The following is a 15,409-nucleotide window of genomic DNA, read 5'->3' on the forward strand; positions in this document are numbered from 1 at the left end:
GTGATTTTAGCTGTGCGTTTGCATAAATGGTCTTTATTATGTTGAAATAAGGTCTCTCTATACTCACTTTATTGAGAGTTCTTATCATGAATCGGTGTTGAATTTTGTCAAATGCTTTTCCTGCATCTATTGAGATGATCATGTGATTTATATGTGTTGTTAATGTGTATTACATTGATTTTTTGTGGATATTGAACCATCCTCGCATCCTTGGAGTAAATTCCACTTGATCATGGTGTATGATCCTTTTTGTATATTGTTGAATTTGGCTTGCTAATATTTTCTTAAGCATATTTGCATCTATATTCATCAGAGATAGTGCCCTGTAATTTTCTTTCTCCCCTCTTCTCCCTCCTCCCCCTCCTTCTCCTTCCCCTCCCCCTCCTTCTCCTCTCCCTCCTCCCCCCTCCTCCCCTTTCTCCTCCTCCCCTTTCTCCTCCTCCCCTTTCTCCTCCTCCTCCTCCTCCTCCTCCTTCTTCTATTTTGGTAGTGTCTTTGTGTGGTTTGGTATCAGGGTAATGGTGGCCTGATATAATGGATTTGGAAGTGATCCCTTCTCTTCAATTTTTTTGAATAGTTTGAGAAGGATAGGTATTAAAAACTCTTTTTTATATGTTTGGCAGAATTCCCTTGTAAAGATGTCTGGTCCTGGACTTTTGTTTTTTTGGGAGGTTTTTGACTACTGATCCAATTTCAATACCAGTAATTGGTCTGTTCACATTATATATTTATTTCCTAATTCAGTCTTAAAAGATTGTATGTTTGTAGCAATGCATCCATTTCTTCTAAGTTGTCCATTTGGGGGGAATATAACTGTTCATAGTATTCTTATGATTGTATTTCTGTGATATTGATTGTAATTTCTCCTCTTTCATTTCTTATTTTGTTTATTTGGGTACTCTATCTTTTTTCTTAATGAGGCAGGCTAAAGGCTTATCAATTTCATCTTTTCAAAAAAACAGCTCTTGGTTTCATTGATATTTTCTATTGATTTTTGGTTTCTATTTCACTTATTTCCTCTCTGATCTTATTTCCTTCCTTCTGGCATTCATCTTTGTTCTTCTTTCTATAAATCTTTTAGATAGTAGGTTAGGTTGTTTAAGATGTTTCTTTGGTAGGCCTGTATTATTAGAAAATTCCATCTTAGAACTGCTTTTGCTGCATCCCATGGGAAAAGGGTGTTTTTATTTTCATTGGTCTCAAGGTATTTACTGATTTCCTCCTTGATTTCTTCATTGATGTATTGTTTTTTTTAGTAGCTTGTTATTAGGCTCCACAAGTCTTTGCACATAAATCTACTTCTATCCCTGGTTTCTGCTGAAATGGCTATTTGGGTCAACAAGTCACAAAACTAATCTTTTTTAGAAAATGGTTTCCCAAGCATGCCCTAAATGTTTTCTCCTCAATACAGTTTAATTTTTTGCATATAAATAGGCTGAGAGTTTTCCAGATATTCAAGTTCTGGTTCTTTTTTGCTTAACAAATCCTTCTTCAATTTATCTCTTTCCTCTCTCATTTTACTGTAAGAAGCAAGGTAAAACCAGGACATATCGTCAAGACTTTGTTTAGAAATATCAGCTAAATATCCAAGTTCATCACTTACAAGTTCTGTATTGAACAAAATTTAAAAACATAAAGGGCAAAAAACATGGCCATACTGTAATTAGAATCACCTTTCCTCCAGTTTCCAATAACACATCCCACCTTTCTGTCTGAGACAGTACCAGAATCACCTTTATTGTTCATATTCTACCAAAGTTCTGTTCATGATGATGTATGATATCTGTTCTGTCTTCTAAGAAGATAGAAATTTTCTCTACAGTTCTTTTTCTGAGCCCTAACTAGAATTGCCTTTATTTGTTTTAAGTGTCATGATTTATTTTCAAGTTGTTATAACAATAACACACAAATTGCAGAAGATAAATTTTTAAAAGGGACTATATGTCGATCTTAATCTCCCAATTCATCCCACCCTCCATGCATTAAATAGATAGCTGGCAGGAACAGAGCTTGGTGCTCTGTGATGACCTAGATGGGTGAGATGTGGGAGGTGGGAGGGAGGTCCAAGAGGGAGGGGATATAGGTATACATGTAGCTGATTCATTTCATTGTACAGCAGAAACTAACACAACATTGTAAAGCAATTATACGCCAATAAAAATTAAAAAAGAAAAGACTATAGACCTAACAAGGTTATAACTAGAGACCTTAGCAATGATAATAAAAAAGCTCCCATTGTATATATGTACCACATCATCTTTTTCCTTTCCTGTTAAGGGACATTTAGGTTGCTTCCATGTTCTGGCTATTGTAAATAGTGCTGCAATGAATATTGAGGTGCATGCATCTTTTGGAATTATGGTTTTCTCTGGGTATATGCCCAGGAGTGGGATTGCTAGGTCATATGGTAGTTCTATTTTTAGTTTTGTAAGGAACCTCCATACTGTTCTCCATAGTGGCTGTATCAATTTACATTCCCACCAACAGTGTAGGAGGGTTCCATTTTCTCAACACCCTCTCCAGAATTTATTGTTTGTAGATTTTTTGGTGATGGCCATTCTGACCAGTGTGAGGTGATACCTCATTGTAGTTTTGATTTGCATTTCTCTAATAATTAGTGATGTTGAGCTTTTTAAATGTGCCTCTTGGCCATCTGTATGTCTTCTTTAGTGAAATGTCTGTTTAGGTCTTCTGCTCAATTTTTGATTGGGCTGTTTGTTTTTTTGATATTGAGCTGCATGAGCTGTTTATATATTTTGGAGATTAATCCCTTGTCAGTCGCTTCATCATATTTTCTCCCATTCTATGTGTTGTCTTTTTGCTTTGTTTATGTGCAAAAGCACATAACTGTGCAAAAGCTTTTAAGTTTAATTAGGTCTATTTGTTTCTGTTTGGTTTTATTTTCATTACTCTGGGAGGTGGATCAAAAAAGATATTGCTGAAATTTATGTCAAACAAGGTTCTGCTTATGTTTTTGTCTAAGAGTTTTACAGTATCTGGTCTTACATTTAGATCTTTAATCCATTTTGAGTTTATTTTTGTGTATGGTATTAGAGAATGTTCTAATTTCATTCCTTTACGTGTAGTTGTCCAGTTTTCCCAGCAACACTTATTGAAGAGACTGTCTTTTCTCCAGTGTATAGTCTTGCCTCCTTTGTCATAGATTAATTGACCACAAGTGCATGGGTTTATTTCTGGGCTTTCTATCCTGTTCCATTGATCTATATTTCTGTTTTTGTGCCAGTACCATACTGTCTTGATTACTGTAGCTTTGTAGTATAGTCTGAAGTCAGGGAGCCTGATTCCTCCAGCTCTGTTTTTCATTCTCAAGGTTGCTTTGGCTATTTGGGGTCTTTTGTGTTTCCATACAAATTGTAAAATTTTTTGTTCTAATTCTGTGAAAAATGTCATTGGTAATTTGATAGGGATTGCATTGAATCTGTAGATTGCTTTGAGTAGTATAGTCATTTTCATAATATTGATCCTTCCAATCCAAGAACATGGTATCCTTCTCCATATGTTTGTGTCATTTTTGATTTCTTTCATCAGTATCTTATAGTTTTCTTTTGCCTCCTTAGTTAAGTTTATTCCTAGGTATTTTATTCTTTTTGTTGCAATGGTAAATGTGATTATTTCCTTAATTTCTCTTTCTGATTTTGTGTTGTTAGTTTATAGGAATGCAAGAGATTTCTGTGAATTAATTTTGTATCCTGCAACTTTACCAAATTCAGTGATTAGCTCTAGTAGCTTTCTGGTGGCATCTTTAGGATTTTCTATGTATAGTATCATGCCATCTGCAAACAGTGACAGTTTTCCTTCTTTTCCAATTTGGATTCCTTTTATTTATTTTTCTTCTCTGATTGCCATGACTAAGACTTCCAAAACTATGTTGAATAATAGTGGTGAGAGTGGACACCCTTGTCTTGTTCCTGGCCTTTCATTTTCTCACCATTGGGAATGAAGTTTGCTGTGGGTTTGTTGTATATGGCCTTTATTATGTTGAGGTAGTTTCCTTCTATTCCCACTTTCTGGAGAGTTTTTATCATATATGGGTGTTTAACTTTGCTAAAAGTTTTTCTGTGTCTATTGAAAGTATCATATGGGTTTTATTCAGTTTGTTAATATGGTGTATCATGTTGATTGATTTGTGTATATTGAAGAATCCTTGCATCCCTTGAATAAATCCCACTTGATCACAGAGTGTGATCTTTTTAATCTATTTTTGGATTCTGTTTGCTAGTATTTTGTTGAGGATTATTGCCTCTATATTCATTAGTGATATTGGTCTGTAATTTTATTTTTTTTGTGATATCTTTGGTTTTGGTATCAGGGTGATGGTGGCCTCATAGAATGAGCTTGGGTGTGCTCCTCCCTTTGCAATTTTTTGGAAGAGTTTGACAAGGATTGGTGTTAGCTCTTCTCTAAATGTGTGATAGAATTCTCCTGTGAAGCCATCTGGTTCTCGACTTTTGTTTGGAAGTTTTTTAATCAAAGTTTCAATTTCATTACTTGTGATTGGTCTGTTCATATTTTTTATTGTTTCCTGGTTCAGTCTTGGAAGGTTGTACCTTTCTAAGAATGTGTCCATTTCTTCCAGGTTGTCCATTTTATTGGCATATAGTTGCTTGTAGTAGAGCACAGAATTTGAGAGAGTATCCTAGATTATCCTGGTGGGCCAATCTAAATCCTGAAAAGCAGAGAACCTTTCCTGGTTGAGTCAGAGAAATGAGACATTGCTGAAGTTGAACATGGAAGAAGAGGACTACAAGCCAAGGAAAGCAGGTGGTCTCTAGAAACTGCCAAAAGCAAGGAAATGAATTCTCCACCAGAGCCTCCAGAAGGAAAGCAGCCCTACCCATGCCTTGATTTTTACCTCAGTGAAACTCATGTTGGATTTCTAACCTAACTGAAGAACTATAAGAAAATTAATTAGTGCTGTTTTAAGCCACTCCCTAAGTTTGTGCTAACTTGTTATAGCAGTAATAGAAAAATAATGCAGAGTGTTACAAGAAAAGACTTCTGAGTTCACAACATTGTTAGTGGTAATCATAGGGAGAAAAATCTTCATATCCTTTGTTTATCTTTAAAGAAGGTAAAATCTTACCAGTTGAGAATGTGTGTTAAGTGCATCCATTTATACCTCTGTGTTTACTGCTCCTTAATTCAGTTGTGGAGAAGAATCAATTTCATACTGTAGATTTTTTGCTTACCTTGTATGGAAGAAAATTGTCCAGCTATTATTACCTTTTAAATTTGTCAAGGTTTGGACATATAAAAACCAGAATTGCCTTTAATGTCCATATTTCTACCAACAATATCTTTGAGGCAGTATAGGCTTTTTCTAACATGTACCTCAAATTTTCTAACCTCTACTCATTTCCCAGTTCCAAATCCACTTAAATATTTTAGGTATTTGTTACATCAGCACCTCACTTAGCACTGAGAACCTTTATCCCTGGAATGTCACAAGCTCTCCAAAATTCTAAGCATTTAGTCAGAGGCTGGACACCACCTGTCAGAGTGACTAAGGAAGGATTCTCATATCAGATGGAATGTTAAGACCTGAGAGAGGACTGAGTAGATAACCAAATTCTCATGGACTCAGGGTAGAAACTAAGATTCTCGGTCTTCTCTTAAGTAACCGAACTTGGAAGCATCTTTGTTTTTAGGTGATGTCATCAAGAGAAGAGTTGGTTAAGCCTTTATGAAGCCCATATCATTAATGAGGACTCCGTGAAGAAAGAGCAAAGTCAGCAGTTTGAGTCCAAGGACTCAGACCCTTGAGTCCTAATCAGACTGGAGACCCTTGAGCATTTTGGGACATTATTTGGTTTTTTCATTTTACCAGTAAGGGCCTAAACAAAGAGACTCTGGCAGCCCTCTACTTCTTATTATATCACCATCCCCACTCCAGCATTCAACATGTCCCACTCTTTCTCCACCTGTTCCTCACTGTCCATTTACACATCTTTTCTCAGGAATAATCCTAAGACTCATTCACAAATCTGTTTGGTCTTGACCCCATAGATGATGGGATTGACCATGGGTGAGAAGAGCAGATAGAAATTGGCAAGGAATATGTGCACAGGTGGGGCAGCCTGGCAAGCCACATGGTGCATCACTGAGGAGATGACCACAGGTGTGTAAAAGTCTAAAATGACACCTATATGGGACATGTATATCCCCAAAACCTTGTAACGGGCCTCCTGAGAGGCAAGCTATAGAACTGCCCGAAGGATGAGGATATAAGACAGGATAATAAAGAGCAGGTCCAATACCACTATGAACATGGCCACAGCAATGCCATAGATATTGTTGAAGTGAGTGTCCCCACAGGCCAGCCTTACCACTGCCATGTGCTCACAGTAGCAGGGGGCAATCACTGGACTTCAGCAGTGGTGGAAGCGTCTGAGCAGAAAGGGGAGTAGAGTCATTAGTGTCACAGCCCGAGTCACAGCAGCCAAGCCAATCTTGGTGATAAGTGGTCTAGTAAGGTGTAGTGCAGTGGCTTGCAGATGGCCACATAGTGGTCAAAGGCCATGGCCAGCAGCACTGCCGACTCTATGACAGTGAAGGAGTGGAGAAAGAACATCTGGACCAGGCAGACATAGAAGTTGATCTCTCAGTCCCTGAACCAGAATATGGCAAGAATTTTAGGCAGTGCTGAAAAAGAAAGGACCAGATCAATGGTTGCCAACATGGCCAGGAGGAGGTACATGGCTTCATGAAGGGCTACGTTAACCAGGATAATAAAAAAAAAAGTGTGCAGTTTCCCAGCAGGACCAGAGTATAGGCAAAGCAGAAGGGAATGGAGATCCAGATATGCGAGTGCTCCAAACCTGGAATTCCTACCAACAGGAAGGAGCTTGGATGGGTTGAGGTAATATTGGCTCCTGGAAATTCTTCTTGTTGATTTTCTTAGGCTCCTTCACCTTGGGAGAGTATTCAGGGCATATAGGATTAGACAGATCAAGCTATGACATCTCACCTTGGAGGATTAATTCTTGATCCTGGTCCTAGTCTTTAAATAAAATCAGCTAGTCTTGAAAGATGTGAAGAGACATAATTCAGGTTTCCTGCCCACACAGAACTTTGTGTTTTATTGAGTATGTAGTATTTTAAATATCAATAGAACTGATACCACACAACAGCTTTCATAAAAGAATGCAGAGAAAGTAGTGTTTTGTGTTCTTAATGATGACAGGATTGGACTGATGAAAGAAGTGAAATGTATTTAAATTAACTGCTTTAGAAGACATATTTTTACCATACTACCTGCCAAACAAAACTCCCAACCACATAAGTAAATATTCTGTCTTAATCTCTGGCTTGGGTGCCTATATAAATCAAATAAACTGCAATTTCTAGTGCCCCAATTAATCATACAATGTTTATTTTCTCTAGAACTGTGCAATTAGATATGGCTGCCACTGGTCACAAGTGTCTATTTCTGTTAATTAAAATTAAATTAAAAATTCAATACCCCAGTCACACAAAACACTTTAAGCATTCAATAGCCACATGTGACTAGTGGCTACCAAATTGTACTTTTCAGATACAGAGAATTTCCATCCTTGCAGAAAGTTCATTGGAGGGAACTGTTCTGGTATGTATGTTCCAGGTGTTCTCAACACCCAGAAACCTCTAAATACAGCCCTGCCTGCCCCTTACTGAGAAAATCAGGAGCCTCATCTTTTGTCTCTCCTTCATCTAAATTCACGGTAACCTCTCTATTCATGGAGCTCTATCTCCACCCATCTTCCAGCACCTTCATTTTCATCAAGAAGAACTCTCATATTTAGCAAGACTGACCTCTTTTTTTTTCCCCCTTCCTGTCCCTGAAAAAAAAATACCATTCTTTAAAGAAAGAAACTACTCGTTCACCCTTATCTTTCATTGAACAGCATTTAGCAGAAGTTTGTGACATTACATCAGTTTCTTACTTTTTTCCCCCTGAGGAGCAGACCTTCAATTAGGAACTGTGAGGAAAAAATATATAATAGCAGGAAATACATATTTCAGCCTAAGTCTTCTTTTTTTCATAGTCATAGCTTACCTAAAGAAGGAATTTCTGTGCAACTAATTTTTAGCACTCCAAACCCAGGTTCATAGGGACTCTGTGGTTTGACAACAGGAAAAAACTTCACCAAATATCTAAAAGTATTGTATGAAAGAGTGAGATCACGCTTGGTTGAAACAACTTCTCTTAAAATGTGCCATCATCCGAGATTGTTTTGTAGAAAGTTTGCCTTGGCCAGCACTTCAAAAGAACTTGCTAGACACCTCTTTTGTAATTAGCTGGCTTCCTGCTAGAATCTTTTTTTTTTCTTTTGTCCCACTAGCTATCAACCTTATGTTTGGTAGTGTATATATGTCCATGCCTCTCTCTCGCTTTGTCACAGCTTACCCTTCCCCCTCCCCATATCCTCAAGTCCATTCTCCAGTAGGTCTGTGTCTTTATTCCTGTCTTAACCCTAGGTTCTTCATGACATTTTTCCCCTTAAATTCCATATATATATGTGTTAGCATGCGGTATTTGTCTTTTTCTTTCTGACTTACTTCACTCTGTATGACAGACTCTAGGTCTATCCACCTCATTACAAATAGCTCAATTTCGTTTCTTTTTACGGCTGAGTAATATTCCATTGTATATATGTGCCACCTCTTCTTTATCCATCCATCTGATGATGGACACTTAGGTTGTTTCCATCTCCTGGCTATTGTAAATAGAGCTGCAATGAACATTTTGGTACATGACTCTTTTTGAATTATGGTTTTCTCAGGGTATATGCCCAGTAGTGGGATTGATGGGTCATATGGTAGTTCTATTTGTAGTTTTTTTTTTTTTTTTTTTATGCGGTATGCGGGCCTCTCACTGTTGTGGCCTCCCCCGTTGCGGAGCACAGGCTCCGGACACGCAGGCTCGGGACGCGCAGGCTCAGCGGCCATGGCTCACAGGCCCAGCCGCTCCGTGGCATATGGGATCCTCCCAGACCGGGGCACGAACCCGTATCCCCTGCATCGGCAGGCGGACTCTCAACCACTTGCGCCACCAGGGAGGCCCTATTTGTAGTTTTTTAAGGAAACTCTATACTGTTCTCCATAATGGCTGTACCAATGCACATTCCCACCAGCAGTGCAAAAGTGTTCCCTTTTCTCCACACCCTCTCCAGCATTTATTGTTTCTAGATTTTTTGATGATGGCCATTCTGACAGGTGTGAGATGATATCTCATTGTAGCTTTGATTTGCATTTCTCTAATGATTAATGATGTTGAGCATTCTTTCATGTGTTTGTTGGCAGTCTGTATATCTTCTTTGGAGAAATGTCTATTTAGGTCCTCTGCCCATTTTTGGATTGGGTTGTTTGTTTTTTTGTTATTGAGCTGCATGAGCTGCTTATAAATTTTGGAGATTAATCCTTTGTCAGTTGCTTCATTTGCAAATATTTTCTCCCATTCTGAGGGTTGTCTTTTGGTCTTGTTTATGGTTTCCTTTGCCGTGCAAAAGCTTTGAAGTTTCATTAGGTCCCATTTGTTTATTTTTGTTTTTATTTCCATTTCTCTAGGAGGTGGGTCAAAAAGAATCTTGCTGTGATTTATGTCATAGAGTGTTCTGCTTATGTTTTCCTCTAAGAGTTTCATAGTTTCTGGCCTTATATTTAGGTCTTTAATCCATTTTGAGTTTACTTTTGTGTATGATGTTAGGGAGTGATCTAATCTCATCCTTTTACATGTACCTGTCCAGTTTTCCCAGCACCACTTATTGAAGAGGCTGTCCTTTCTCCACTGTACATTCCTGCCTCCTTTATCAAAGATAAGGTGACCATATGTGTTTGGTTTATCTCTGGGCTTTCTATCCTGTTCCATTGATCTATATTTCTGTTTTTGTGCCAGTACCATACTGTCTTGATTACTGTAGCTTTGTAGTATAGTCTGAAGTCAGGGAGCCTGATCCCTCCAGCTCCATTTTTCATTCTCAAGATTGCTTTGGCTATTTGGGGTCTTTTGTTTTTCCATACAAATTGTGAAATTTTTTGTTCTAGTTCTGTGAAAAATGCCAGTGGTAGTTTGATAGGGATTGCATTGAATCTGTAGATTGCCTTGGGTAGTAGAGTCATTTTCACAATGTTGTTTCTTCCAATCCAAGAACATGGTATATCTCTCCATCTATTTGTATCATCTTTAATTTCTTTCATCAGCGTCTTATAATTTTCTGCATACAGGTCTTTTGTCTCCTTAGGTAGGTTTATTCCTAGATATTTTATTCTTTTTGTTGCAATGGTAAGTGGGAGTCTTTTTTTGATTTCACTTTCAGATTTTTCATCATTAATGTATAGGAATGCCAGAGATTTCTGTGCATTAATTTTGTATCCTGCTACTTTACCAAATTCATTGATTAGCTCTAGTAATTTTCTGGTAGTGTCTTTAGGATTCTCTCTATATAGTACCATGTCATCTGCAAAGAGTGACAGCTTTACTTCTTCCTTTCCGATTTGGATTCCTTTTATTTCCTTTTCTCCTCTGATTGCTGTGGCTAAAACTTCCAAAAGTATGTTGAATAGTAATGGTGAGAGTGGGCAACCTTGTCTTGTTCCTGATCTTAGTGGAAATGGTTTCAGTTCTTCACCATTGAGAATGATGCTGGCTGTGGGTTTGTCATATATAGCCTTTATTGTGCTGAGATCGGTTCCCTCTATGCCTACTTTCTGGAGAGTTTTTATCATAAATGTGTGTTGAATTTTGTAGAAAGCTTTTCCTGCATCTATTGAGATGATCATATGGTTTTTCTCCTTCAGTTTGTTAATATGGTGTATCACAGTGATTTATTTGTTTATACTGAAGAATCCTTGCATTCATGGGATAAACCCCAGTTGATCATGGTGTATGATCCTTTTAATGTGCTGTTGGATCCTGTTTGTTAGTATTTCGTTGAGAATTTTTGCACTTATGGTCACCAGTGATTTTGGCCTGTAGTTTCCTGCCTACCTAGATATAGATGCATCTCCTTACACAAATACCACAGTATCTTGACTACTATAGCCTTGTAGTAAGTTTTGAAATTTGGAAGTATGAGTTCTCTAATATGTTTTTTTTTAAGATTGTTTTGGCAATTCTGAGTTCCTTCCATTTCCATATGAATTTTATGATCAGCTTGTCACTTTCTATAAAGAATCTACCTTAGATTTTGATAAGGGTTTTGTTAAATCTGTAGATCAGTTGGGGAAGTATTGCTGTCTTAACAGTAGTAAGTCTTCTGATCCATGAACATGGGATGTTTTTCTATTTATGTCTTCATCAATTTCTTTCAGTGATTTATAATTTTCAGTGTTTGCCTCGCACTTATTTTGTTAAATTTTTAAGTATTCTATTTTATACTATTGTAAATGGAATTGTTTTCTGAATATCATTTTTCAATTTTTTTACTAGTTTTTAGAAATACATTTGATTTTTCTGTATTGAACTTGTTTCTTGCAATCCTGCTGTACTTGTTTATTAGTTTTAACTTTTTTCCCTTAGGATTTTGTATATACAAGTACATGCCATTTGTAAATAAAGATAATTTTAATTACAAAAAAAAAGTTTTCTTTCTTTGTGATGTCTTTGTCTGGTTTTGGCATCAGTGTGATGGTGGCCTCATAGAATGTGTTTGGGAGTGTTCCTCCCTCTGCTATATTTTGGAAGAGTTTGAGAAGTATAGGTGTTAACTCTTCTCTAAATGTTTGATAGAATTTGCCTGTGAAGCCCTGTGGTCCAGGACTTTTGTTTGTTGGAAGATTTTTAATCACAGTATCAATTTCAGTGCTTGTGATCGGTCTGTTTATATTATCTATTTCTTCCTGGTTCAGACTCAGAAGGTTGTGCTTTTCTAAGAATTTATCCATTCCTTCCAGGATGTCAGTTTTATTGGCATAGAGTTGCTTGTAGTAATCTCTCATGATCTTTTGTATTTCTGCAGTGTCAGTTGTTACTTCTCCTTTTTCATTTCTAATCCTATTGATTTGAGTCTTCTCCCTTTTTTTCTTGATGAGTCTGGCTAATGGTTTATCAATTTTGTTTATCTTTTCAATGAATCAGCTTTTAGTTTTATTGATCTTTGTTATCGTTTCCTTCATTTCTTTTTCATTGATTTCTGATCTGATCTTTATGATTTCTTCTGCTAACTTTGGGGGTTTTTTTGTTCTTTTTTCTCTAATTGCTCTAGGTGTAAGTTTAGGTTGTTTATTTGAGATGTTTCTTGTTTCTCGAGGTAGGATTGTATTGCTATCAACTTCCCTCTTAGAACTGCTTTTGCTTCATCCCATAGGTTTTGGATCATTGTGTTTTCATTGTCTTTTGTCTCTGGGTATTTTTTGATTTCCCCTTTGGTTTCTTCAGTGATCCCTTGGTTATTTAGTACTGTATTGTTTAACCTCCATGTGTTTGTATTTTTTACAGATTATTTCCTGTAATTGATACCTAGTCTCATAGCGTTGTGATTGGAAAAGATACTTGATACAATTTTAATTTTTGAAAATTTGTCAAGGCTTGATTTGTGACCCAAGATATGAATGTCCTGGAGAATGTTCCATGAGCACTTGAGAAGAAAGTGTATTCTGTTGTTTTTAGATGGATTGTCCTATAAATATCAATTAAATCCATCTTGCTTAATGTATCATTTAAAGCTTGTGTTTCCTTATTTATTTTAATTTTGGATGACCTGTCCATTGGTAAAGGTGGGCTTTTAAAGTCTCTTACTATGAAAATGTTACTGTTGATTTCCCCTTTTATGGCTGTTAGCATTTGCCTTATGTATTGAGGTGCTCCTATGTTGGGTGCATAAATATTTACAACTGTTATATCTTCTTCTTGGATTGATCCCTTCATCATTATGTAGTGTCCTTCTTTGTCTCTTGTAATAGTGTTTATTTTAAAGTCTATTTCGTCTGTTATGAGAATTGCTATGCCAGCTCTCTTTTGATTTCCATTTTCATGGAATATCTTTTTCCATCACCTCACTTTCAGTCTGTATGTGTCCCTAGGTCTGAAATGGGTCTCTTGTAGACAGCATATGTATGGTTCTTTTTTTGTATCCATTCAGGCAGTCTATGTCTTTTAGTTGGAGCATTTAATCCATTTACATTTAAGGTGGTTATTGATATGTATGTTCCTATACCATTTTCTTAATTGTTTTGTAGGTCTTTTCCTTCTCTTGTGTTTCTTGCTTAGAGAGGTTCCTTTAACATTTGTTGTAAACCTGGTTTGGTGGTGCTGAAGTCTCTTAGTTTTTGCTTGTCTGTAAAGGTTTTAAATTCTCTGTCAAATCTGAATGAGATCCTTGCCGGGTAGGGTAATTTTGGTTGTAAGTTTTTCCCTTTCATCACTTTAAATATATGTTGCCACACCCTTCAGGCTTGCAGAGTTTCTGTTGACAGATTACCTGTTGACATTATGGGGATTCCCTTGTATGTTATTTGTTGCTTTTCCCTTGCTGCTTTTAATATTTTTCCTTTGTATTTAATTTTTGATAGTTTGATTAATATGTGTCTTGGTGTGTTTCTCATTGGATTTATCCTCTATGGGACTCTGTGTTTCCTGGACTTGTTTCACTATTTCCTTTCCCATATTAGGGAAGCTTTCAACTATAATCTCTTCAAATATTTTCTCAGTCCCTTTTTTTTCTCTTCTTCTTCTGGGACCCCTATAATTTGAATGTTGTTGCCTTTATTGCTGTCCCAGAGGTCTCTGAGACTGTCCTGAATTCTTTTCATTCTTTTTTCTTTATTCATTCTGCAGTAGTTATTTCCACTATTTTATCTTCCAGGTCACTTATCCGTTTTTCTCCCTCAAATATTCTGCTATTGATTCTTTCTAGAGAATTTTAAGTTTCATTTACTGGATTGTTCATCATTGTTTGTTTGCTCTTTAGTTCTTCTAGGTCCTTGTTAAACGTTTCTTGTATTTTCTCCACTCTGTTTCCAAGATTTTGGATCACCTTTACTATCATTACTCTGAATTCTTTCTCAGGTAGGCTGCCTACTTCCTCTTCATTTGTTTGGTCTGGTGGGTTTTTACCTTGCTCCTTCATCTGCCAGATTTTTCTCTGTCTAATAATTTTGCTTAAATTACTGTGTTTGGGGTCTGCTTTTTGCTGGCTGCAGGTTTGTAGTTCCCATTGTTTTGGGCATCTGTCCCCAGTGGGTAAGGTTGGTTCAGTGGGTTGTGTAGGCTTACTGGTGGAGGAAACTGGTGCCTGTGTTCTGGTGGATGAGGCTGGATCTTGTCTTTCTGGTGGGCAGGACCACATCCAGTGGTGTGTTTTTTTGGTGTCTGTGAGCTTATTATGATTTTAGGCAGCCTCTCTGCTAATGGGTGGGGTTGTGATCCTGTCTTGCTAGTTGTTCGGCATAGGGTGTCCAGGACTGATGCTTGCTGGTCGTTGACTGGAGCTGAGTCTTAGCGTTGAGACTGAGATTTCCAGGAGAGCTTTCACTGTTTGATGTTACGTTGGGCCAGGGGGTCTCTCATGGACCATTATCCTGAATTCAGCTCTCCCACCTCAGTGGCTCAGTCCTGACACCCAGCCAGAGCACCAAGACCCTGTCAGCCACTTGGCTCAGAAGAAAAGGAAGAAAAAAATAAAAGAAAGATAGAAAGAAAAAAATAATTTAAAAATATTATTAAAAATTAAAAAGTAATAGAAAAAAGAAAGGACAACCAATCCAAAAAACAACTCCACCAATGAGAAGTCCTAAGAACTATCCCCGCCTCAAAAAATGACATACAGAACCCTAGGACAAATGGTAAAGGCAAAGCTATACAGACAAAATCACACAAGGAAGCATCGACATACACACTCACAAAAAGAGAAAAAGCAAAAAAATGCATATACCTATATAAATATATATATATATATATATATATATATATATAAAAGAAAGCAAGCAACCAAATCAATAAACAAATCTACCAAAGATAATAAGCTCTAAACACTAAACTAAAATAAATATAAAACCAGAAACAAACTAGATGCAGAAAGCAAACCCCATGTCTATAGTTGCTCCCAAAGTTCCCCACCTTAATTTTGGAATGATTCATTGTCTATTCAGGTATTCCAGAGGTGCAGGTACATCAAGGTGACTGTGGAGATTTAATCCATTGCTCCTGAGGCTGCTGGGAGAAATTTCCCTTTCTCTTCTTTGTTTGCACAACTCCTGAGGTTCAGCTTTGGAATTGATCCTGCCTCTGCTTGTAGTTCACCCGAGGGCATCTGTTCCCCACCCAGACAGGATGGGGTTAAAGGAGCAGCTGATTAGGAGGCTCTGTCTCACTGTGGGCTGGGGGGGGGGAGGAGTACGGAATATGGGGCGATCCTGTGGTGTCAGAGTCTGGCGTGATGTTGCAACAGCCTGAGGCGTGCCGTGTGTTCTC

At 37.4% G+C, this 15,409-nt stretch overlaps 1 pseudogene; it reads right to left on the minus strand.

Moving 5' to 3' along the window:
* Positions 1-5,960: 5,960 nt before the first annotated feature.
* On the minus strand, positions 5,961-14,823 carry LOC132493866 (olfactory receptor 52K1-like; annotated as a pseudogene).
* Positions 14,824-15,409: the final 586 nt, after the last annotated feature.

The sequence above is a fragment of the Mesoplodon densirostris genome, chromosome 7 (assembly GCF_025265405.1).
Source record: "Mesoplodon densirostris isolate mMesDen1 chromosome 7, mMesDen1 primary haplotype, whole genome shotgun sequence".
Classification (NCBI taxonomy): domain Eukaryota; kingdom Metazoa; phylum Chordata; class Mammalia; order Artiodactyla; family Ziphiidae; genus Mesoplodon; species Mesoplodon densirostris.